Genomic DNA, 25,815 nt, shown 5'->3' on the forward strand with positions numbered 1-25,815 from the left:
TTAGAAAAGAGAGTTTTGTCTATGACACCTCTAATAAAGCTATTTTCAATAAGAAATTCAGAGAGAGTGTCATACCATTTTCTTGGTGACTGTTTTAGCCCATAGATAGCCTTGAAAAGAAAGAAGACAAAATCCATATGATCTGGATCTTCAAAACCAGGAGGTTGCTCTACATATACCTCTTCATCCAGCTTTCCATTCAGAAAGGCGCTCTTGACATCCATTTGATAAACTTTAAAGTTTGAAAATGCTGCGAATGCCAGAAATATCCTGATGGCCTCAAGTCTAGCCACTGGAGCATAGGTTTCATCATAATCAATACCTTCAGCTTGAGAATACCCTTTAGCTACCAGTCTTGCTTTGTTTCTTGTAACCACACCATCTTCATCTAGTTTATTCCTGAATACCCACCTTGTACCAACAGCTTTCTTGTGTACAGGCCTAGGTACCAGTTTCCAGACTTGTTGACTTTCAAACTGATTGAGTTCATCTTGCATAGCAATCACCCAATCTGGATCAGTCAGTGCTTCTTCAATTTTCTTAGGTTCCATCTCAGAAAGAAATCCTGAGAACATACACTCATTTTGAGTAGCACGTCTAGTTCTGACTCCAACATCTGGATCACCAATAATCAACTCAAAAGGGTGAGCTTTATTCCAGACAGTCTGTCTTGGAAGATTTGATCTTGATGATTCGCCTTGAAATTCATTGTGATGTTGTGTCCTACTAGATGATCCTTCAGCATCTCCCCCTGAGTTGTTGCCATGTTGACTTGAAGATTCTCCGTCAGTAGCAGTGGTATCTCCATTGTTTCCAGAGTTTCCATCACTATTACCTTGAGTATTATCAGGATTAACAGGTTCTTCAACTGCAACAACCTCAGGTTCTTGACCATGTTCTGACTCTGAATCTGACGTATCATCAAACTTCAGTTTCTCAGAAGGATCTTCAGTTTGGATACTAGGGAGTTTAGTGTCATCAAATGTAACATTGACACTTTCAGTTACTTTGTGTTGATCAATGATATACACTCTATATGATCTTCTTCCATATCCAACAAAAATACCCTCATATGCCTTTGCCTCGAACTTACCACGACGATCATCTCCATCCTTGAGCACGAAGCATCTGGCACCAAATACATGAAAGTATTTGATAGAAGGTTTCTGTTCATTCAAAATCTCATAAGGAGTTTTCATGAAGTCTTTGTTGATTAGAGTTCGATTCTGAGTATAACATGCAGTATTGACAGCTTCAGCCCAAAAGTACATTGGAAGACCTGATTCATTTAACATCGTTCTTGCAGCTTCAATCAATGTACGATTCTTCCTTTCTACCACTCCATTTTGCTGAGGGGTTCTAGGAGCTGAAAATTGTCTGATAATCCCTTTGTCTGTACAGAATCCATTTAGAAGTGCATTCTTGAATTCTGTTCCATTATCTGACCTTATTGCTCTAACAGGGACGTTAGAATCTAACTCAATCATCTTGATATGATCAATCACAACTTGTGGTGTTTCATCCTTAGAGTGAAGAAATAAAACCCACGTATACTTGGAATAGTCATCAACTATCACAAGACAGTAACACTTCTTTGACATAGAAAGGATATTAACTGGACCAAATAAATCCATGTGCAATAATTGCAGAACACCAGTTATGGAAGATGTGTCAGTGCCTTTGTGACTTGCTTTCTTTGACTTTCCTTTCTGGCAAGCCTCACATAGTCCTTCTGGAGAGAATTCCAGCTGAGGCAGACCTCTTACCAATTCTCTTTTGACAAGAGAATTCATTGTCTTGAAATTGAGATGGGAAAGTCTCTTGTGCCATAGCCAACTCTCATTTGACGATGCTTTTGCATAGAAACGATTGACTTCAAGATTGCTTCCAGAGTTCATGTCATCTACGAACAGATTTCCTTTCCGTATTCCCATTAAGGAGGGTTTTTCACTTTTCTTGTGCAGAATCTGACACTTCAGCTTGTCGAATAAAACATTGTAGCCGTTGTCACAGAACTGACTAATGCTAAGCAGATTGTGTTCAAGTCCTTGCACAAGATATACATTTTCAATGATAACATTTCCAGCTTGCAAACAGCCATATCCCTCCGTTAAACCTTTGCTGTTATCTCCAAAGGTAACCACTGGGCCAGCTTTCTCAACCACATTTGATAGCAGGGCTCTATCTCCGGTCATATGTCTTGACGATCCACTGTCAAGAATCCACACTACCGGTTGTACCTGTTTAATGCCCTGCAATACAAATGGATTAGAACTTCTTCGGAACCCAAGCTTGGCTGGGTCCGGCATACTTGTAAAATTGGCCTTTATCAGGCAAAACAACATTCTTAATTTCACTATTCTCAACATTCTCAATGACTGAACATTTGACCTTTAAAACAGCCTTATCAGATTTATGTTTAGGCTTAGGCACAAATGTCTCCTTTCTAGCTTTAGGAGGACTAGCAGTCTTAGACCTATCATGCTTTCTATTATTCACATGCTGACGAGGAGTAGTCTTATCATTAGAAGCATGCTTACCATTAAAATAAGCAAACAACAGATTAAAAGCACAAGACATACAATCAGGAACACCACATGCTTTATGAGAAGGATTAACAATAGGCAACTTATGCATGGTAGACATGGCATTTGTGCTATCCAACTCATGTGTGTCTGAGTTAGTCTCAGTTGCTTTCACAACCTTGACTGGAACTTTTGACACACTTGACTTGGAGACAGCTTTCCCATTAGCATTATCTTCAGCACGGATTTCTTCTTGAATAATAAAAGAGGTCTCATCAAATGGTTCAGCAATTGATTCCTTATAGAGGGGTTCATCAACACCCTTAAGCACATGTGGTACTTCCCTGCCTTTAGCACATACATGAGGAGGGGAGTTTATGCCTAATTTTCCAATAGCAGCATTGTAATCATAACCTATTCCATGTGTTTGATTAACAGCTTGCTTATTGTAAAACTCTTTGGACTTCGAACAAGAATTAAAGTAAGCTTTAACCTTAGCCTCAAGACCGGTGATCTTGTCTTTGAGAATAGTTTCGAGTTGTCTATAACAGTCAACTCTATTCTCTAGAAAAGATACTTGGTCTTTAAGTTTATCTTGATTAATGTGCACAAGTCTTAATTCATTGACCTCTTTCTCAAGGTCTTTGATTTGTTGATTTAACAATTCATTATCACGACGAGCACAATCTAAGTTACCTCTTAGATGATAAACCATTTCAGCATCAGAAAGTTTTACCTCTTTTCTTGACGATGAGGTGCTTGCATCACTAGCCATGAGAGCAAGATTCCCAACTTCTTCATCTTTACTGTCAGTATCATCCCAGCTTCTTCCCTTTGCCAGGTACGCCCTTTCAGATTTACTCTTCTGATTAGAATCGTAAGAGTTCTTCCTTGCTTGTTTTGGCTTCCTGCATTATGTGGCAAAGTGTCCCAACTCATTACAGTTGAAGCATCGAATGGTGCTTCGATCAACCATCCCTGTTTTATACCCACCACTGCTGGTGTTAGAGGATGAAGATCCACCTTTCTGGAATCTGTTGTAGTTGGACTTGTACTTGAACTTGGGATTCCTTTTGAATCTGACATTTGAGAATCTCTTGACAATCAGGGCCATTGACTCATCCTCCAATTGCTCCAGTTCTTCCAAGGAATAATAATCATCTCCTGATTGATTTGTAGTAGGTGAATCAAATTCTGCTACTATCACATTATCTTCAACCTTGGAAGACTGTACCATTCTATCTGACTGTTGAGATTGTTGTTGATATAGTGGTTGTTGTTCATCAGCTACCAGAGCAGTAGACGTGCTGACCACTCTTCCTTTCCCGTAAACTTCCTTCTGCTGAATCTGCTCCAACTCATAAGTCTTTAACACACCATATAGCCTTTCCAAAGAAATCTCACTCAGATCTCTTGCTTCTCTTATGGCAGTGATTTTATGTTCGAGATGAGTTGGCAGTGTTAAAAGGAACTTTTTATTGACCTCCCTGATGGAATAGTATTTACCATTAATGTTCAGGTTGTTGATCAATGCATTGTACCTCTCAAACACTTCAGTGATTCCTTCTCCTGGATTAGATTTAAAGTATTCATACTCAGAGGTTAGGATTTCTAGTTTGTTCTCCCTAACTTCCTCTGTGCCTTCATTAATAATCTCAATAGTTTCCCAGATATGTTTAGAATCTTTACAATTCATCACATGTCTGTTCATTAGGGGATTAAGGGAATCTACTAAGATTAATTGAAGGCTAGCATCCAGGGAAGCTTCTACTAAGATCACCACATCATTCTCTATTACCTCTGGTTCAATAACCATAGGAATTTTTGGACCCTTCTTCAACACTTGCAAATATTTGGGATTAGCAACCTGTAAAAACAGTAGCATCTTCTTCTTCCACATCACATAATTTTCTTTATCGAAAAGTGGAATTTTAACGGTTCCAACTTTTTGTGTAGTCATTATGAATTTTTGAGTGAATAAAAATTCAAGAAGTGAAAGAAACACAAAAGTCTAGGATCTTGATTTGTACGTTAATCAGAAGGCTCTGATACCAATTGTTAGGTCCCAATTTGTTTGTAGAAGGGGGGGTTGAATGCAAACAATACCGTTTCGTCGAATAAAATACGGAATAAAATTGTGAAACAAAATTCAAGTTAAATAAAACTTTTATTAAACTTGAAAGGTGTTACAACTACGGTATCGATTACAAGGGATTAATCTCAAATCAATTATTACAAATTTAGAATAAATTCGACATGAACTTTTTCTATTTTTGTAATTAAACGATCAAATGCTAAAAGCGATTTGAGATTAAGTTCTAGGGATTTTAATCCGCTAGATTGATATACAAGAACAAGATAAGTAATTCTAGTGGTTTGGATTTAACATTAACAAACTAGAATATTTGATCTTGAATAAGCAGATGAATGATGAAATATTTTCTTTTGTTTTCTGCTGTGTTTTCTTGTTCTGTATGTGCTGCTCTGTTTTTCTTTGCTGAGTAGTCTGTTGATATTGTCTTCTGCTTTCTTTTAATCAATCACAGCCGAAGTTGTTGAACTGGTGTGACAATCTATTTGAGCTTGAAAGACTTTCGGTGAGACAATCTATTAGAGCTAGGAAGACAATTAAAATGAACTAGCAAGACTTTCGGTATGACTATTGATTGTCATACCGATTGTCATAGTAGTACAATTGAAATTGTTTTTCTGAATACATAATTGATTTTAATCTAATTGAAAATTCTATCAATACAATCAACTGAATTAGCAAGACATTCGGTATGACTATCAATTGTCATACCGATTGTCATACTAGTACAATCAGTTGTCTTTTTAGAATTATCACAGATTTTAATCAATTAACATTCTGAAAATCCTCATTATTAATTCTAAATTAATTAATCAATTTAATTCAATTAATCAATAAATTAATCCTTGCAGATTTAATTTATTCTCTTAATTAAATTATATGACTTAATTAATTAATAGTGAATTAATACTATCCCTGAGCAGCATCCATTCTTCTGACAATCTTCTGAAAGTCTCTGAGACTTATGAATCAATTCTGTCACTTCAATGCTGACACTCGATGTACTGTCTGGTTCATGAGTGACTAACTTTTGTGACGTTTCTTCATGTCTTGACTTTGTTGTTCTGATTGAATCCTTGTAATAAATGATACCTTGACGAGATCTCTGTCACTTGATTAAATCCACGATCTTGATTTATATCACTGAGGCATGATCAAATTCTTGAACTTCTTCCAGTGAATCTTCAAGTCTGCAGATGAACAATGTTTCTTTATTCTTTGACAGATGTTACTTTGTGAGATCTCTCTGATGCTTGATCCACTATTTACTTATTACATTCTTATTTGAGTTGAGTTAAATACTCGAATAAACGAGTAGGCTATGACATATGCCTTTCACTTAGCCACATCGCAGATAAGCAGCAACCTGAGTAGGTATGAAGCAATCAAGGTGCCTATCCTGAAGATACATCAATATCCAATTTGGAAAGTCAGGATTGCCATGTGCTTGGAAGCAATAGATCCTGAATATCTGAACAGGATCTACGATGGTCCTCACAGACCAATATAGGTAGCTGTTTCATTTGTAGGAGAACCAGGAAAGATGATAGACAAAGACAGGAAAGACTACTCTCCTGAAGATATCTCATTTATCATGAAGGATGCTAAGGTTAGACACATCCTGCACAACAGTCTTGATAGTGTTATGTCCAATAGAGTCATTGGATGTAAGACAACAAAAGTGATATGGGATGCTTTAGAAGTAAAGTGCCAAGGTACAACTTCTATCAAGAAGAACAGGAGGACAATACTTACTCAAGAATATGAGCACTTTGACTCAAGGAACAATGAGTCCCTATCTGAGATCTATGACAGATTTCAGAAGTTGCTGAATGACTTATCCCTTGTCGTTAAAGAATATGATTTGGAGGACTCAAACTTGAAGTTCCTACTTGCTCTCCCTGAAAAGTGGGACTATAAAGTCACATCAATAAGGGATAACTATCAACTTGACATCACACCTCTAGATGAGATCTATGGAGTTCTGAAAACTCATGAACTAGAGATGGAGCAAAGAAACAAGAGGAAAGGATCAAAAGCTAGACCAGTTGCACTCAAGGTTGAAGAGAAGCCAAATAAGAAAGTTAGGAGAAAAAGCTAGTCCAAAGGGAAAACCATGATTGCAAAGTCAGATACTGAATCATCAAATACTGATGATGACTCAAATACTGATACTAAATCAGATACTGACAGTGATCATAATAACAATAAAGATATGGATCAGATGGCTGCCTTACTGGTTAAAAGCTTCAAGAAGATGGTCTACAAGAACTTCAAGAAAGGGAGAAGATTTTCCGGAAAAGGTTCCAGTTCCTCAAACTCTGATAAGAGGAATAATAGGAGAAATACTGATGGGAGGGAATTGAGATCTGGAAAACTTGACAAGTCAAAAGAGAGATGTTACAACTGTGATGGAATTAGACACTTTGCAGCTGATTGCAGAAAACCCAGAGCTGAGAAGAAACAAACCTTGATCTCAAGGAAGAGAAACTGGGATGATTCATCAGATTCAGAAGTTGGAGTCAATTATGCTCTCATGGCAAAAGCTGACACTGAGGCTGACAATGCTGAATTAAAGGTACCTTAGCCTACTCTTGCTTTTGATACTGATGATATCTATGAATAAATATTATTTTTTAAGTCTCTGCATGTTAGTTTTAGGATCAAACCTTAGAGAATAATAGAATTAAGAATGAAAACTGTAATATCCGGGACATAGCGTGTAATTATTTTTATCAATAAATAATTATTATGTGATTATTATGTCATTTTTTGGTGAATTATTTGATGATTGGTGTTGATATGTGGATGTTTATATGTGGTAAAGAATAGGTATGTTAATTTTATTATGTCTAGAATAAAACATAGATAATTATGGTATTTTTCTGGTAATTTTTGGACTGTTATATGATTTTATATTGATTTATGAAATTATTAAATATTTTCTGAATAATTACAAAACCATTTTATAAAACCGGGAATCGTCCAACTTTAACAGTTTTTACGTTTTTACAACCCGAAACTCTTCAAAAAACTCTTTCCTAACCTAATCTGATAATTTCGGATATTTTCCGTGTTTTAACTTTTTCAATCCGGATTACGGTTTGACCCGTGCGCATCCCGACATAAAATTTTCGATACGATAATCATTTCGATAACATTATCTTCATATAAAGTGTTGTATAAGAAGCCCGGTCTTGATAATTATCCAAAGGTTTTAATAGTTATCCAAAAGTTTTGATGATTATCCAAAACAGGTTGATAGTTATCCAAAACATTATCCAATCGGATCGTTTTTGAAGTTATTTAGCGGCTAAGTAACTTATTTTTCGATCCAGTACGATCCAACGGGTATTAATATTCGATTAATATAAATAGCCCATTTCTTATTTCATTTTATTCGTATAATTATAATCAACAAGTAAAAACATAGAAAATACAGAGAAAACCCCTAAAATCATTGCGTTCTCGAAAATCAAACTCACAAACGAAGGCGTTACCGAATCAGAATCAAGCGTGCCATATATCAAATTGAAGCTCTCGAAAAGTTCTTTCATAAACAATCATCCATTTCAGTGCAGAAATCAAGATGATTTTATTATTTAATTTTTTTAATTCGAATTATTTAATGATTAAAATAGGAATTTTTGTTCTTGATGTTGTTTGTGTGATTTGATGCTTGAATCATGTAGATCTTTTCTTCCTGATCATTTTGGTATATTATATTACTGATTTGAAGTTCAATAACATGTTCAAATTGCTGTTTGATTCTCGAATTGTTAAATTAGGATTTTTAAGGGTTTGAATGTTCTTAATCAAGAATTGGGCATTTCTGCCCTGAGGGTTATTAGTTGTTTTTGATGATTACATCGTATTCCTGATAAAATTTGCAATCGATTTATATATATGAAAGTACCAAGCGATTACTGGGTTGTGCTTATCGAACGATTTAAACTTCGCTGGCGTTCATGGTCGAACTAGCCGGATTTCTTATTCCAGATACCGTTTGTGATGTTGGATGTTAGGTTTGAGTTCCCAGGATGATGAGGAACGATTTCATGTCGAGAAACGAATCAAAAGATCAAGTTTTTCAGGTGAATTAAGGTCGCCGGAGTCTGGAAACGGCCACCGGAAACTTGGTTCATCCCAGAAACCTGCGGGTTCATCCCGACCCGGTTGACCCAATTGCCGACCCGTTTATCCAATTAAAAAAACCCGGTTTTGATCTTCTGAACTCATATTTGAAATCATATAAACTGTTTCTGCATATTTTGATTTAAAAATTATTTTAAAACTCTATTTTATTCCTAAAAATTCATTTTAATTTCGAAATATCAATATTAAATTCTGAAATTTATTTTTAATTTGAAAATAAATCTTAATTATTTAATTAATTAATTTAGTTGATAATTATTTATTTAATTAGTCAATTCATTTAAATATTAATTAATTGATTAATTTAATTAGTTATTAATTAGTTATTAATTAATTTTAATTGATTGTTTATTTAGATTTAATTATTTATTTTGATTTAAAAATTCTGAAAAATAGTTTCGAGCTTTAAAATATTATTTTACATTGTTTTCAAGGCTCGATAATTATTATAAAATTATTTTAAAGTCAAATTCCGGTGTTCTAACCCTATTATTTAATTATAAAATGATTCGGAGACCCATTTTAATTCCGAAAAATGTTCAAAAATTCGTATTAAATACCTGGAAAATCATTTTAACCCCAAATCTTCTTTAAAAAATTATTTTGATTGAATATTATGTATGCTATGTGTTACGTGCTATCTGATTGATGTGTTATATGCCTATGTGGCTATTGTTTGACTGTTTTAGTCATAACTTTCAATTCGTAAATCGGATTTGGGTAAAACGAAGGGTAGATAAAAGCTTATGACGTCTGTGTGATGATTAGAATGATATGAGATTGTGTATTGATAGATACTTATGATGCCTAGCAGAGTAAGCGAGACATAAAAAAGAAGCCTAAATAGAACTGAAGTGTAGAAAAAGAAAGCAATTGTTCGATGAATAGAAGCGAGGCATAGAAAAAGAAGGGAAGTGATGGAAAAGTAAAACTGTTAGATGGGTACAAGTAAAGTTGGAAATCATCGGTGAGAAGGCAAGTACTTCTGAACCTTCTTCAAGATATATTGCAAATATTTTTGAACTTTCTCATAACATATTGTTATTCCCAGTGGACTAACAATGAGATTTAAAGAAGGGGGGTTGAATGTAAATCTCAAAACTTTTTCAAGTTTTGAGTAGTTTCTAAGGCTATGTGTTTTAGTGAGCAAATGTGTGTGAATGGCTTGAAGCTAATAAAGACAGATATATATTCAAACACAAATGTAAAGAACACAAAGAACTTAAAAACTTTTCTGGTGGATTTGTTGTTCCACCAGAGATGTGTTATTTCAGAAAATCTGTGTTTCAAAAAATTAAATCACAGCTTCTTCCTAGTACAAACTAGATGATTTTCTCTCTGGATTTTTCTAAATAGCTCTGGAAAATTCACTTCTAATTACTAGCTGCTACTTGGTTTATATATCACCAAGTTTACAAGTGAAGACAAAACTGTAAAATACAATTAAAAAGGCTCTTCACATGTTTCTTCTTCATTTCTCTATCCAATGCAATTTAGGCTTAGCTGTTAATCTTTGAATACTTCCTTGTTTGCACCAGAATGGAAATGCTGCATTTTCTTGATTCCTCCTAGAGGCTTCCACATTCCAGTTTGTCTCTGTCAACCCATGTGCCTCTGTCAGCTTATGAATTATCACTATCAACTGCTAATGAACTAAGCATCCGTTAAAGCTTTCATCCGTTGATGCCTTATCCGTTGAGGCTTTATCCGTTGAAGCTTTATCCATTGATGCATTAGCAGTTGAAGTCTTTATCCATTGAAGCACTTATCCGTTGATGGATATTATCCGTTGAAGTTTTAGAGACATCCGTTGAAGCTTTGTTTCTTATCCGTTGAAGGTCTTCAATATCAGTTGATACTTCTTCACTTATACAAAATTATAAGGCATGAAATATTTACAATTAGCCCTCCTATTTGCATATCCACTAGTAGGCAACATGGCTGATAATTCCCTACAACATCTAAGAATTACAACTTGAATCCAGAGAATGAAATGTGCTACAATACTAAACTTATTGCTAAGTAAAGCTACTCCTTCAACGGATAGCCAAGATGGTCTTATCCGTTGAGGCTACAAACACTAGATTTCTACTTAAGTATTTTGTTTAACTTATCATCAAACTAATACACATATTCCTAACAATCTCCCCCTATTTATGTCTGCTAGAACTGTAGGCATAAATTTGGGTTTAGCTTGATGATAACAAAACACTTGACAAATATATTAACTGTAATAAAGCAGAAATTCAACAGTGCTGCAAAAATGTGTATGCTGAGATGGAATTGAAGAATTAAATTGTTTCCAAGGGTGCTCCTTTAGCCTGAGCAGATTAATTTCTTTTCCTTTGATCCCTTGTTTTCTTTCCTAGCCTCCTGTTATTCTCCTTTATTTGAAGTTGAAGTTGTCTGTAGAACTCAGCTTCATCTTCTTCATTGATGTCCAACTTAGATTGCATATCCTTGAGAGTTTCAGTACTGGCAATCTTGAGCTGATCTTCAAGTCTGAAAAATCTTCTGACTCCTTTGTTGTCTCTGAACTCCATCAACCAATGAGGTGATTTGTGAACTGTAATTCCTCTTTCTTGAATGAGTAATGTTCTAGGTAAGGCATTGGGCTCCCACCAAGTTTTCCTTATGTTGGCAATCTTGTTGAGAATCTCAGTCTTGGCAGTCCTGGTAAAGCCAGAATCCCTTTGTATGGCTGAGTAGACTCTAACCAAGGTAGAGTAGCCTTCATTCAGAATCCTGTAGAGAGGCCAAGTTCTTTCCCCACTTCCTTTGTATTTGAACACTAGTCTTTCTGGTAGCTATCTGTAGGCAGCTATTCCCCTTACTTCCTCCAGCTCATCCAGATATAGTTCAATGTCTGAAAATTCTTTTATGTCACAAATGTGAACATAATCATCCTTAGAGGCTTGTGGCTTAGGCTTAGGCTTCTGAGTAAATTTGATTGAGGTTTTAGAAGGTGTTGATTTGATTCTTCTTTTCTGCTTCTTTGATGGTGGAGAAGAGGTTAAGAAGGTGGGCAATTTGATGGTGTCCCAATCAATTGGTTCCTCCTTAGGAATGATTGTTTCACCATGAATGTTTATGAAGGGGTCAGGCACAATGGGTTCATGAATAAAAGGTAGTGGTTTGGATTTTGATTGGGTTTCTTCAGTCTCATCTACCATCTTTCTCTTTGCATTGGCCTTCTTTCTGTTCCCTTTCTGCCATTCCTCTCTTTCCTTACTTCTTTCTTCCATATCATTATCAACCATGTTCCCCATACCTTCATCTTCACTTTTGTCTTCAATTTCTTTCTTTTCTTCAACTTGACTAGACTTTAGCTGTTTTTCAAGCTTTGCTTGTGCTCTTTTGTCAGCCTTTAGCTTTTTGGCTTCTTCCTTCAACCTTCTGGTTTCTTCCCTCTTGGCTATTGAGAATTTGGGATGTCCTTGCATCACACAGATGCTCTTTCCCTCTCTAAAGATAATAGCCATGTTCCTCCTTTCAACCACATCCATGGTCTCTTTGTGCTTTATGATACTTCCACCCAAAACCTTATCTTTATCAGGCTTTAGAAGAGGAAAATCCACTTCTTTCATCTGAGCAAGGCTTAGAGGATTCTTTGTAGAGTCCTTATTGGATCTGTTGTTAGGCTTGAGAACCATAGGTTTCAGAATCTTGGAAGAAGTCTCTCCAACCTTATTCCTCCTTACTGGCTTGAGCTCCATAATAATTGGTTCCACCATTGTGCTATGCTTCACAGATTGTGATTTAGAAGTTGTAAAACCAAAAATTTGTTGCATCTTTTCATCAATTTTACTCCTTTACTCTTTGACTTGCAATTCAGCCGTTGCTATCTGGATTAGATCAATTCCATCAAGCTTTCCTTTGATTTGAATAGTTGGAGAAGTGGTGATGGCAGGAACTAGCACTTGAGATATTTGAACTGTTGTTGATGGCTCTCCTTCCCCTTCCCCTTTATTCTCCCCCTTTTTTTTATCATCAAGGGTAGGGGTCAAGCCTTGTGCTTTTGCCAGATGCATGAGTAGATTTGTCCCGAGTTTGTTAATTCTGAAGAATGGTGACCATAGAGTCTTCAATGATCTGAACTCTGTCTTCCAACCTGGCCAGCCTCTTGTCAGCATCAGATGCTTTCCTTAGTCTCCCCAACAAATCTTGCATAGTATCATAAGGCATGACTGAATCCAACTTCTCAGCATTGTAGGATTTCAGATCAACAATGTCCTGCTTGAGTTCATCCACACTTAGATTCTGTTTGAAATGCTGCAACTGCAAGAGATGCAGAGAGTCCAGATGAGCTTGAAGAATTGCCTTGGTACCAGCATCTGTAGTCTTCTGAAGGGCCTTCTGTATAGTCATTACTTGTCTGACCAAAGTTACACCAAACTCTCCTGGTGTAGATGCCTTTGCCCATGCCCAATCAGGTAGATCTGGAACAGAACTTGGGCCTGCTTCTCCCCCTAAGTTCATGTTCTCATCCAAAGAATTAGAGTCATCATCATTAGAATTTACTCCAAATTCTTCAGATGGCTCACCAGCTTGAGAAGGCAGCCTGTTAACAGCAATTTGTCTCTGAGAAGAGATTCTGAAGTGTGTACAATGTTTAAAGTCTGTTCTGCCTCCACATTGCCCTGAGCAGCCAATAATTGATAGGCTGGAACAGGGTGAGTAAAAGTGTCAGCATCCAAGGAAATGTTATCAATTACAGCTTTATAATGTTGCTAAAATTGTCTTCCCTTGTCTGCATCATCCACAATCATTGACTCACTAGTAATGGCTGGATCCACCCTTATAGCTTCTGTACCTGCCTTTCTCTCATTTTCTCTATTTTCTTGCATCAGGGGCTCCCCCTGGCTCACACACACCCTCACACCCTCACCCTCACCTTCTAAGGTGGCACTCCCCTTACTCACTTTTGCCATGCTGGAAAAAATAGCATGTATATGGTGACTCTCAACCTCTCCTTTTGCCTGGGAGCAACCCAGCCTCTCACACAAATTATCACTCCCTTCTCTCAAACCTAAGAGTGATTATACAGTAACCATGTCCTCTATAGTTGGAAGTGTTTCTGTTATATGTGTAGAGACCATCAACGGATAGGGAGTATCCGTTGAAGTGGAAACTGATGGTATCAACGGATAACTGCTGTTAAGCTTATCCGTCAAAGAACAACCACTTATCAACGGATGAGAGATATCCGTTGAAGAAGGAAAATATGTAGATATTGAAAGTGACATAATTGTTGAATCTGTGTGAATTGATTTTAAGTGAGGTGACACAGATTCTGCAACTATATCTGAAAGAATTGGCTGATGATCCAACAAATCATCTAAAAGATGATGATCATCAGGTTTTGAGTGGGGCTCCTCCCTGAGTTTTAATGAGGGAGAATCAGGAAGTGATGTGAATATCATATCCACATCCAGAGAGGGTGATGGAGAGTTTGATGATGGATGTGTTTCTATTATGAGAGAATGGGGCTGTGACTCCACATTTGTTGGAGTCACATCAAGCTGAATTTGAGAAAGCACAGATACAGGTGGATGTATCTGTGCTGTGTGTGCCCCCTGTGTGGAAACTAGGGTCTTGGCCTTCTTCTTCCTTGAAAAGGCTTTTATTGGTGAATGTATGGCCTCAGTGTCCCTCCCTCTTTTGTTCTGTGTCCCTGGTTGGGGACTATTTTCAATAGCTGCATCCTTTTGGGAGGATGCAACTAGGGATGTGTTTGACTCCTTTTGAACCACCACAGTCTTTTGAGAGACTGTGGCTTGGATGGCTGGGGTACCACTCACCTCTCCCACCTTATCCTGGGGGGTTTCTTGATGTTCACCCCTCCCCTCACCACTCACACCCTGTTCACTCCCTTCAGGGTTTATGGTAGTTGTTACAACTGTTATCTTTTGAGAAACAACAGAGGTGGCTTTCTTTGACTTGTGTTTTGAAATTTTAGTTTTGGTGGCTTTGGTAGGAACCTGTTTGGACAAAGACACAGATTCCATTGCCACACTGGAAGGCAAAGAAACAATGGGGTTGGAAATAGTAGGAGTTATAGAAGTGTTTACCTCACTTACCTGTGGTGCATTCATGATTGGTAAATAAACCAATGGCACCTGGCTGTTGAGGTTCATTCTCAAAAGGTCTGCAAGGACCCTTTTCTCTTGTGCCCAGCATTTGAGTTTATTATTCTCATTAGATATAACCAATCCTTCAGCAACATGGTTAGCCAATAACATAAAGAATCTAGCATAGTAGATGTTATGTGGTCTATTAGCTTTGTTACCTAATCTGGAACCTAATTCTAGCATGACATAGTTGCTAAAATTAAAGTACCTATCAGAAACTAGCATATAGAGCATATTAACAAGAGATGAAGTTATGGCATCAAAATTGCTAATCTTCCCAGAGAAAACCTTGATAAAGACATCTCCAAGAAAACTCCATTCTTTTCTAAGGCCCTTCATTCTAATACTACCTAAACTAGCAGAATCAAAAGCATAGCCTATGGAATCTAACATAGCAGATACATCTTTATCAGTGTGTGGTGTCATGGCATTATTCTCAGGCAACTTAAAGCAAGACTGTATATCATCACAGTTAATGCAATAATCCTTACCTTTGAGAGAGAAGGCAATAGTCATATCTGTGGAGTTGAACTCTGCAGTTGTCCAAATCTCCTCAATCACCTCACAGTAGATGGTTGGGGCTTCCAGCATTGCATAGCTTAGTTTGCAGTTTTTGATGAAGTCCATCATCTTGTGATAATCAGAATGGGCTTCATTCTTTTCAACCAAGGCTACAAAATTATTCTTTTCATAAACAAATCCAGATTGAGACATAATTTTGACTACTGGTGCCATTGTTGTGAGTAGAGGTTGCAGAGAAAAACTTGAGAATTTTGGGAGAGAAGGAGAATAAAAAAAAATTGTAAGAAAGCGTAAAGTGAAAAATAAGAATTCAATGGGCTTTTATACTTTCTTGAATTAAAACGTAAATAAAATGATTAAATGATACTTTTAAACAAATTACAGCCGTTTAAGAATAAAGAAAACTGTAGAAATTCTGAAAACTGCCTTTAATACAAATACATACAACAATGTATATCTGTATCAACGATTAAGTAAAAGAATCAACGGCTGTGACTCACTTAAAGTAACTGATGTGATATTTCAATGGATAAGGTAAATAGTTATCCGTTGATGATCAACACTATTTTATCCGTTGAGGGATAAAATTACCAGAAATGTATTTGTCTTTCAATGGATAATGAACATCCGTTGATAAAACAATTTTGGCTTTCAACGGATAGGGAATATCCGTTGATAGAATAAGTCTTTCTTAAAGCCAACTTTGTTCTTGCAGCAAATTCATTTCAGGCTTCAAGGCAGATTATATAGAGGACATAAATTTATGAATAATTTAGCATAACTAGCTCACTTACTAATCTTGTGAATGTTGATTCATCAAGTGGCTTGGTAAATATGTCTGCAATCTGCTTTTAACTTGGAACAAAATGAAGTTCCACTGTACCTTTCATCACATGTTCCCTAATGAAGTGGTACTTGATGTCAATGTGCTTGGTTCTTGAGTGCTGCACTGGATTTTCAGTAATGGCAATGGCACTTGTGTTATCACAGAATATAGGAATTTTGTCAACAGTTACTCCATAGTCAAATAGTTGTTTCCTCATCCATAGTATCTGTGCACAGCAACTACCAGCAACAATGTACTCAGCTTCAGCTGTTGATGTAGAAACATAATTTTGCTTCTTGCTGAACCATGACACAAGCTTGTTCCCTAGAAATTGACAGGTGCCAGTTGTGCTTTTCCTGTCTATTTTACAGCCTGCATAATCTGCATCTGAGTAGCCAATTAGATCAAAACCAGACTCTCTAGGGTACCAAATTCCTAGATTTGGAGTCCCTTTGAGATATCTGAATATTCTTTTAATATCCACTAAGTGAGATTCTTTAGGGTCAGCTTGAAATCTAGCACAGAGACATGTAGAAAACATTATATCAGGTCTACTAGCAGTTAAATATAAAAGTGAGCCAACCATGCCTCTATAACTTGAAATGTCCACAGACTTTTCAGCCTTGTTTAATTCAAGCTTGGTGGCAGTGGCCATGGGAGTTTTTGTAGATGAACAGTCCATTAAGTCAAACTTCTTTAAAAGATCATAAATATATTTAGTTTGACTAATGAAAATTCCACCACTAACTTGTTTAACTTGTAAACCAAGAAAATAAGTTAGCTCTCCCATCATGCTCATTTCATATTTACTTTGCATTAACTTAGCAAACTTTTTACAAAGCTTATCATCTGTAGATCCATATATAATATCATCTACATAAATTTGAACAAGTATTGTAGAGCCATTAACATTTCTAAAGATAAGAGTTTTGTCAACAGTACCTCTTGTGAAGTAATTATCTAGAAGAAATTTTGACAAAGTCTCATACCAGGCTCTAGGTGCTTGCTTTAGTCCATAGAGTGCTTTCAACAGATAATACACATAGTCTGGAAAGTTTGGATCTTCAAATCCTGGAGGTTGGCTTACATAAACTTCTTCCTCCAATTCCCCATTTAGAAATGCACTCTTGACATCCATTTGATAGACTTTGAAATTGGCATGGGCTGCATAGGCTAGAAAGATTCTGATGGCTTCAAGTCTGGCAACTGGAGCAAATGTTTCATCAAAATCTATTCCCTCTTGTTGAGAATAGCCTTTAGCAACCAATCTGGCTTTATTCCTTATGACAATGCCATTTTCATCCATCTTGTTTCTGAATACCCATTTTGGTCAAGAGAACTCTTGTTCTTTGGCTTGGGTACCAGCTTTCATACTTTGTTTCTCTCAAATTGGTTTAGCTCCTCTTGCATTGCTAAAATCCAATCTGGATCCAATAGAGCTTCTTCCACTCTCTTAGGTTCCTCCTATGATAGAAAGCTACTATACAGACATTCATCTTGAGTAGCCCTTCTAGTTTGCACTTTAGATGTAGTTACACCAATGATCAGTTTAAAAGGGTGATTCTTGGTCCATTTCCTTTGAGGTGGTAGATTAGCTCTAGATGAGGTTGCCTCAGTATTGTCATGATGTGAGATAGAATGTTGATTGGTTGAAACTCCCCCTGAGTTGCTGATCCTTTGAAAGGAATTGGGAGCTCTATCAACTGATGAAGTGAATTGATTATCCGTTGATAGACTGTGATCAACGGATGCTTCATTATGAACTTCAACGGATGATGTACTTTGTCTTTCAACGGATGCTGCATTGCTTCTTTCAACGGAAGTTGAATTATGACTTTCAACGGATGCAGCATTCTGTGCATTATCCAAAGGCATATTTTGAATTCTTCTTGAGATGCCTTCTTCATCATTCTCATCTTCACTATCATCACAATATATCTCAATATTGTCAAATTTGAGTCCTTCATGATGTCCCTCATCTGTTAGTCCATCAATCTTTTTATCATCAAACACAACATGCACAGATTCCATGACTATGTTGGTTCTTAGATTGTAGACCCTATATGATTTTCCAGCAGAATAACCAACAAATATTCCTTCATCAGCCTTTGCATCAAACTTCCCTTTGTGATCAGATTGATTCCTTAAGATGTAACATTTGCAACCAAAGACATGCAAAAAGTTTAAAGTTGGTTTTCTTCTCTTGAATAATTGATAGGGAGTCATGCCTTTTTCCTGATTGATTAGAGAAATATTCTGAGTGTAACATGCACAGTAACAGCCTCAGCCCAAAAGTAAGTTGGGAGTTTTGACTCTTCAAGCATTGTCCTTGCAGCTTCAATTAGTGATCTGTTCTTCCTTTCCACCACACCATTTTGTTGTGGGGTCCTTGGAGCTGAGAACTCATGCATGATCCCATTTTCTTCACAGAACAACTTCATGGTTGAATTCTTGAACTCAGTTACATTGTCACTCCTAATATTCCTTACTTTGAAATCAGGATGATTGTTGACTTGCTTGATATGATTGATAATGATTTCACTAGCTTCACCCTTTGATCCAAGAAAATAAACCCATGAAAACTTTGAGAAATCATCTACAATCACTAGGCAATATCTTTTCCTTGAAATTGACAATACATTGACTGGTCCAAAAAGATCCATGTGTAGCAGTTGTAATGGTTCATCAATTGCAGATTCAAGCTTCTTACTGAATGATACTTTCTTTTGCTTTCCTTTCTGATAAGCATCACACAGTCCATCCCTTGTGAATTCAACTAGAGGCATTCCTCTAACTAGGTCCTTTTTGACTAGATCATTCATTGTCTTGAAATTCAAGTGGGACAGCTTCTTATGCCATAGCCAACTTTCAACTGAACTTTCTTTGCTGAGAAGACAAGTAATAGATTCTGCATCTGTAGAGTTGAAGTCAGCTAAGTACACATTCCCTTTTCTAACTCCAGTTAGAACCACTTTATTTTCCTTCTTACTTGTGACAATACAGGCTTCAGAATTGAAGGAAATAGTATTCCCTCTGTCACATAGTTGACTGATGCTCAATAAGTTGTGTTTGAGACCATCAACCAATACAACTTCATCAATGATGACATTTTCTTTTGAAATCAAGCCATATCCCATAGTGAATCCTTTGTTGTCATCTCCAAAGGTTACGCTAGGGCCAGCTCTCTCCTTAAACTCTGTGAGCAGGGTGAAATCTCCTGTCATGTGTCTTGAACAGCCACTGTCCAAGTACCATAGATTCCTTCTTTTTCCCTGCACACAACAAAATCAATCAAGTTGATTTTGGTACCCAAGTTTCCTTGGGTCCAGCCTTGTTAGTCTTTTTCCTAGACTTCATTCCTCCTGCATCTTTTGACTTAGGTAACTTTGGGTCAACCTTGGTCTCAGATGTGGTTGGTTGAAGTGTAGGGTTAGTCACAGAATCATTTAGCACATTTGATTGAATTTGATAAGGCATAGATTGTGCAAACATGTTATTCCACATAGGCATATTGTATGGCATTTGAGGCATACTAAATGCAGTAAAATAAGGATTATTAATATATGGCATGTTTGCAAAATGTGCATGGGGATTCTGATGAGACAAAACAGGCATAACATGCAGAGGTGACATAGACATGTTAGGCATGGAGGGATTTGAAGGCATGAGAGCATTTTTAACAGATTTGCAATTATCAGATAGGTGATTAACACTTTTACAATGCACACAGCTTTTTCTAGGAGCATACCTATCAGGTGTGTAATTGTTATGTTTATTAATCCCTACCTTCCCATTTCTTTTAGATTTTCTTTTAGTTTCCTTCTTATCCTCAACCAACTTAAGCCTATTTTTCAGCTGATCTAAAGTCATGTGTCCTATATTCACCTTACTGGCATCTTTGGATGTGCTAGCTCCTTCTTTGACAAAGTTCTTGAAAGTTGAATCATCCTTCTTATTTAGATTTTTATTTTTAAAATTACTTGCCTGTTTTAATTGATGAGCCTTCAACGGATGCTCCTTTTCTTCCTTCAACGGATAACTTTCATCATCCGTTGATTCCACATCCATTGACAATCCATCAATTAATTCCAACTCCTTTTTTTTCTTCCAGGCATCCTCACAGAATGATTCAATTCCCTGAACCTTGGCAATCTGAACACTAACATCCCTAGATATTTTCCAGGCCTTGATTACCTCTTGCTCACTTTCTAACTGTTTAGAAAGAATTTCTACTTTCTTAACAGCTTCTTCTAGTTCACTCTCAACAATCAAATATTTAAGTTTAATCTTTTCAAGCTCAATTACCTGATCCTCTAACACAGCATTCCTATCACTTAAAAACATATTATTCTCTTTGATCCTAGTGTTTTCCTTGGCTAGTGATTTAAGGGAAACTCGCAAATGATATAATTCATTGGACATATCATTTATGGCTTCATTGCATTCATTTTTAGAAAGCTGAGAGAGATCAGTAGTAATTACCTGGTTGCTTGATGAACTAGTTTCATTTTCATCAGAATTAGCCATCAGGGCTAGGTTGACATATTCCATATCATCATCTTCATTGACTCCATCTGCTGCCCAATCATCTTGAGTGAGAAAAGCTCTTTCCTTTTGTTTGAGCAAATCAAAATACTTCTTTTTGTAATCAACTTGCTCAAATTTCTTCTTATCAGAGGTTGGCTTCCTACACTCACTTGCAAAGTGTCCACTAATGCCACAGTTATAACATTTGAACTTAGATTTGTCCACCATGTTTTTGTTTGGCTTAGTGAATTTTGTATTTTTCCTGAACTTCATCTTTGCAAACCTCCTGGACAGAAAAGCCAGATGTTCATCAACATCATCAGAGTCATCCTGACTGGAATTGTTTTCATCCTCAGCTACCTGCTCTTTACCCTTGCTTGATTCTGATTTGCTTGTGCCAATTTTGAGACTTGGCATTGTCTTCTCCTCATTCCTGGTTTCAACCTTCTCAGCGTCACCTACAAGTGCAACTGATCCTCCTTTTCTCTTCCCCTTTTCCAACAGCTCATCTTGCTCCATCTCAAGTTCATATGTCTTCAAAATTCCATATAATCTTTCAAGTGTGAAGTCCTTATAATCTTGAGAATTTCTTAGAGAAACAGTCATAGGCTTCCATTCCTTTGGTAGAGACCTTAGAAATTTTAAATTGGAGTCCTTAACTTGGTACACTCTGCCATACAGCTTCAATCCATTCAACAGTCTCTGAAATCTGTTGAAGGTATCATTCAATGATTCTCCTTCTTCAAAATGAAAATATTCATACTGTTGAATGAGAAGCTGCATTTTGTTTTCTCTAACTTGCTCAGTGCCTTCACAGATAAGCTGCACAGTATCCCAAATTTCCTTAGCAGTTTGGCTGTTAATAACATTGTCAAACATATCCTGATCAAGGCCATTAAACAGAATGTTCATGGCTTTCTTGTCCTTGTGAACCTCTTCAATATCTTCAACAATCCATTCTGCTTTTAGCTTGGGAATAGACTGTCCAACAACAACTGTTGCAGTAGCAGCTGTGGCCACCTTGTGAGGGATGTGAGGACCATTTTCAATGCAGTTGATGTAGCTTTCATCTTGAGAGAGAAGATGTAAATGCATCTTCACTTTCCAGTGATGATAGTTATCTCTTTCCAAGATTGGAATCTTTACACCAATATCCTTCATACTCATGATGTTAGCAGAATAGATCTTTAAACTCTTTGTATGTTAAGAGCTTGCTCTGATACCAATTGTTATTCCCAGTGGACTAACGATGAGATTTACAGAAGGGGGGTTGAATGTAAATCTCAAAACTTTTTCAAGTTTTGTGTAGTTTCTAAGGCTAAGTGTTTTAGTGAGCAAATGTGTGTGAATGGCTTGAAGCTAATATAGACAGATATATATTCAAACACAAATGTAAAGAACACAAAGAACTTAAAAACTTTTTTGGTGGATTTGTTGTTCCACCAGAGATGTGTTATTTCAGAAAATCTGTGATTCAAAGAATTAAATCACAGCTGCTTCTTAGTACAAACTAGATGATTTTCTCTCTGGATTTTTCTAAACAGCTCTGGAAAATTCACTTCTAATTACTAGCTGCTACTTGGTTTATATATCACCAAGTTTACAAGTGAAGACAAAACTGTAAAATACAATTAAAAAGGCTCTTCACATGTTTCTTCTTCATTTCTCTATCCAATGCAATTTAGGCTTAGCTGTTAATCTTTGAATACTTCCTTGTTTGCACCAGAATGGAAATGCTGCATTTTCTTGATTCCTCCGAGAGGCTTCCACATTCCAGTTTGTCTCTGTCAACCCATGTGCCTCTGTCAGCTTATGAATTGTCACTATCAACTGCTAATGAACTAAGCATCCGTTGAAGCTTTCATCCGTTGATACCTTATCCGTTGAGGCTTTATCCATTGAAGCTTTATCCGTTGATGCATTAGTAGTTGAAGTCTTTATCCGTTGAAGCACTTATCCGTTGATGGATATTATCCGTTGAAGCTTTAGAGACATCCGTTGAAGCTTTGTTTCTTATCCGTTGAAGGTCTTCAATATCAGTTGATACTTCTTCACTTATACAAAATTACAAGGCATGAAATATTTACAATTAGCCCTCCTATTTGCATATCCACTAGTAGTCAACATGACTGATAATTCCCTACAACATCTAAGAATTACAACTTGAATCCAGAGAATGAAATGTGCTACAATACTAAACTTATTGCTAAGTAAAGCTACTCCTTCAATGGATAGCCAAGATGGTCTTATTCGTTGAGGCTACAAACACTAGATTTCTACTTAAGTGTTTTGTTTAACTTATCATCAAACTAATACACATATTCCTAACACATGTTTCTATTATTCAAAATAACTCCTGTTTTATATTGCAAATGCTTTAACTATTCAACCTTGAACCCCGGTTTTTATTGATCTTGAGCCATAAGCCTTATTCTTCATAAACCATTGATTGTTGAATTCTCAAATATGAGCCAGACACATATGATACTACTCCACAAATACATATCTACCACATACTGATTTCTGATATTGAATTGCTTGACATACCAACCCTTATTCCTTGTTTAACAAAAGACCAATCTTTGGAACCATTGAACCCTTGGTCTTCTACTTCCTGATTCTTTTCTTGATTGAAAGCCAATCTTTTTGAATTCCTTGTTATACCTTCATGGTATTGTAAATCACCCTATGCTTCAAGATAAATGTTGTTTATGATTCAGCTTATTGATTTACATTACTTATCATATTGAATTCTTTTAAAATTGGATGGTTTTATAAATATGGACCAGATTCTTGGTCGGACCAGATTCGTGGTCATAATAAGCCAATGCGTGCCTTGGATCCAGTATATAGAGCAAAGCTGGGAGCCTTGCTCGGGTTAGTGCGTGACTGATCAGCAACGTAACCTTGGTTTTTAAAATAAAAAGTGAATATCCAATTCTAATCATTGCTTATTCAGAAACTTGATTCTTCTGAATCATTTCAATTGGTTATTGTTTAACCTCAGTTATTGCTATTATGACTTGCTGAGCTAGTTAGCTCACTCTTGAAAATCTTTTTATGTTTTCAACAGTTGAAAAGGGAATTGTTGGTAACGAGGATTCCCAGTCCAGCGTGCGAGCTAGGATTCCAGGTTAAGTTGGATCAAGCTAGCAGGAGCTTTATATTGTAGATGAGTTATCCAAGATTGTAAGAACGATATTATTATCAGTTGTAAGTTGAACTAGTTGGGATTTGGTACGATGTAATAAAAGTTAAGGTTGTGGCTTGTTTTCATACTTTAACCTGTTGCGATCCGTGGTTGTGTAAAGAAGGGTCAATGCATATAATATTTCATATAAAGATTTATATATTGGGTGTGTGTGTTGTGAACCCCAAACTTCTGACCCGGGTTTGGAGGTGTTACAATGATATCAACGGATGATGATGTGAACAGATGATGAAGTCAGTATTTGTCACATCAGTTGATCTTTGAGAAGGAAAAGGAATCAGGAACTCAAGGCGGTGAAGGACTTTATCTCAGAAGCAATTGTATAGGTTTCCTTGTTGTTAATAGAATATGATTCCTTATACATTGGTAGCTGTGCTCTATATAAAGCACATATTAGGTTCATGCTATAAGCATTGTGACATTGTTATATCTTTCGCATAACCTAGCAGCTCTCAAGGATATTTGTTCATCCTTTTGAGAGAGTACAATTGTAATAAGTTTTTATCAGTTAATATAAAAACTGTTGATTCTGTTGAAACTTTGTCAAATTGATTATATTAACTGTATTCACCCCTCCTTTATAATTGATTAAGGGCCTAACAATTAATATCAGAGCTTGCTGTTAACGTACAAACAGTTTAAGATCTGAAAATCAATCAACCATGTCAGACAAAGAAGAAGAAGAAACACAGAATCTGAATCTGAAGCCACCACCCTTAGCCACATCGCAGATAAGCAGCAACCTGAGTAGGTATGAAGCAATCAAGGTGCCTATCCTGAAGATACATCAATATCCAATTTGGAAAGTCAGGATTGCCATGTGCTTGGAAGCCACATATCCTGAATATCTGAACAGGATCTACGATGGTCCTCACAGACCAATATAGGTAGCTATTTCGCTTGCAGGAGGACCAGGAAAGATGATAGAAAAAGACAGGAAAGACTACTCTCCTGAAGATATATCATTTATCATGAAGGATGCTAAAGTTAGACACATCCTGCACAACAGTCTTGATAGTGTTATGTCCAATAGAGTCATTGGATGTAAGACAACAAAAGTGATATGGGATGCTTTAGAAGTAAAGTGTCAAGGTACAACTTCTATCAAGAAGAACAGGAGGACAGTACTTACTCAAGAATATGAGCACTTTGACTCAAGGAACAATGAGTCCCTATCTGAGATCTATGACAGATTTCAGAAGTTGCTGAATGACTTATCCCTTGTCGATAAAGAATATGATTTGGAGGAATCAAACTTGAAGTTCCTACTTGCTCTCCCTGAAAAGTGGGACTATAAAGTCACATCAATAAGGGATAACTATCAACTTGACATCACACTTTTAGATGAGATCTATGGAGTTCTGAAAACTCATGAACTAGAGATGGAGCAAAGAAGCAAGAGGAAAGGATCAAAAGCTAGACCAGTTGCACTCAAGGTTGAAGAGAAGCCAAATGAGAAAGTTAGGAGAAAAAGCTAGTCCAAAGGGAAAACCATGATTGTAAAGTCAGATACTGAATCATCAAATACTGATGATGACTCAAATACTGATACTAAATCAGATATTGACAGTGATCATAATAACAATGAAGATATGGATCAGATGGCTGCCTTACTGGTTAAAAGCTTCAAGAAGATGGTCTACAAGAACTTCAAGAAAGGGAGAAGATTTTCCGGAAAAGGTTCCAGTTCCTCAAACTCTAATAAGAGGAACAATAGGAGAAATACTGATGGGAAGGAATTGAGATCTGGAAAACTTGACAAGTCAAAAGAGAGATGTTACAACTGTGATGGAATTAGACACTTTGCAGCTGACTGCAGAAAACCC

The sequence above is a fragment of the Apium graveolens genome, chromosome 9 (genome assembly GCF_009905375.1).
Source record: "Apium graveolens cultivar Ventura chromosome 9, ASM990537v1, whole genome shotgun sequence".
NCBI lineage: Eukaryota > Viridiplantae > Streptophyta > Magnoliopsida > Apiales > Apiaceae > Apium > Apium graveolens.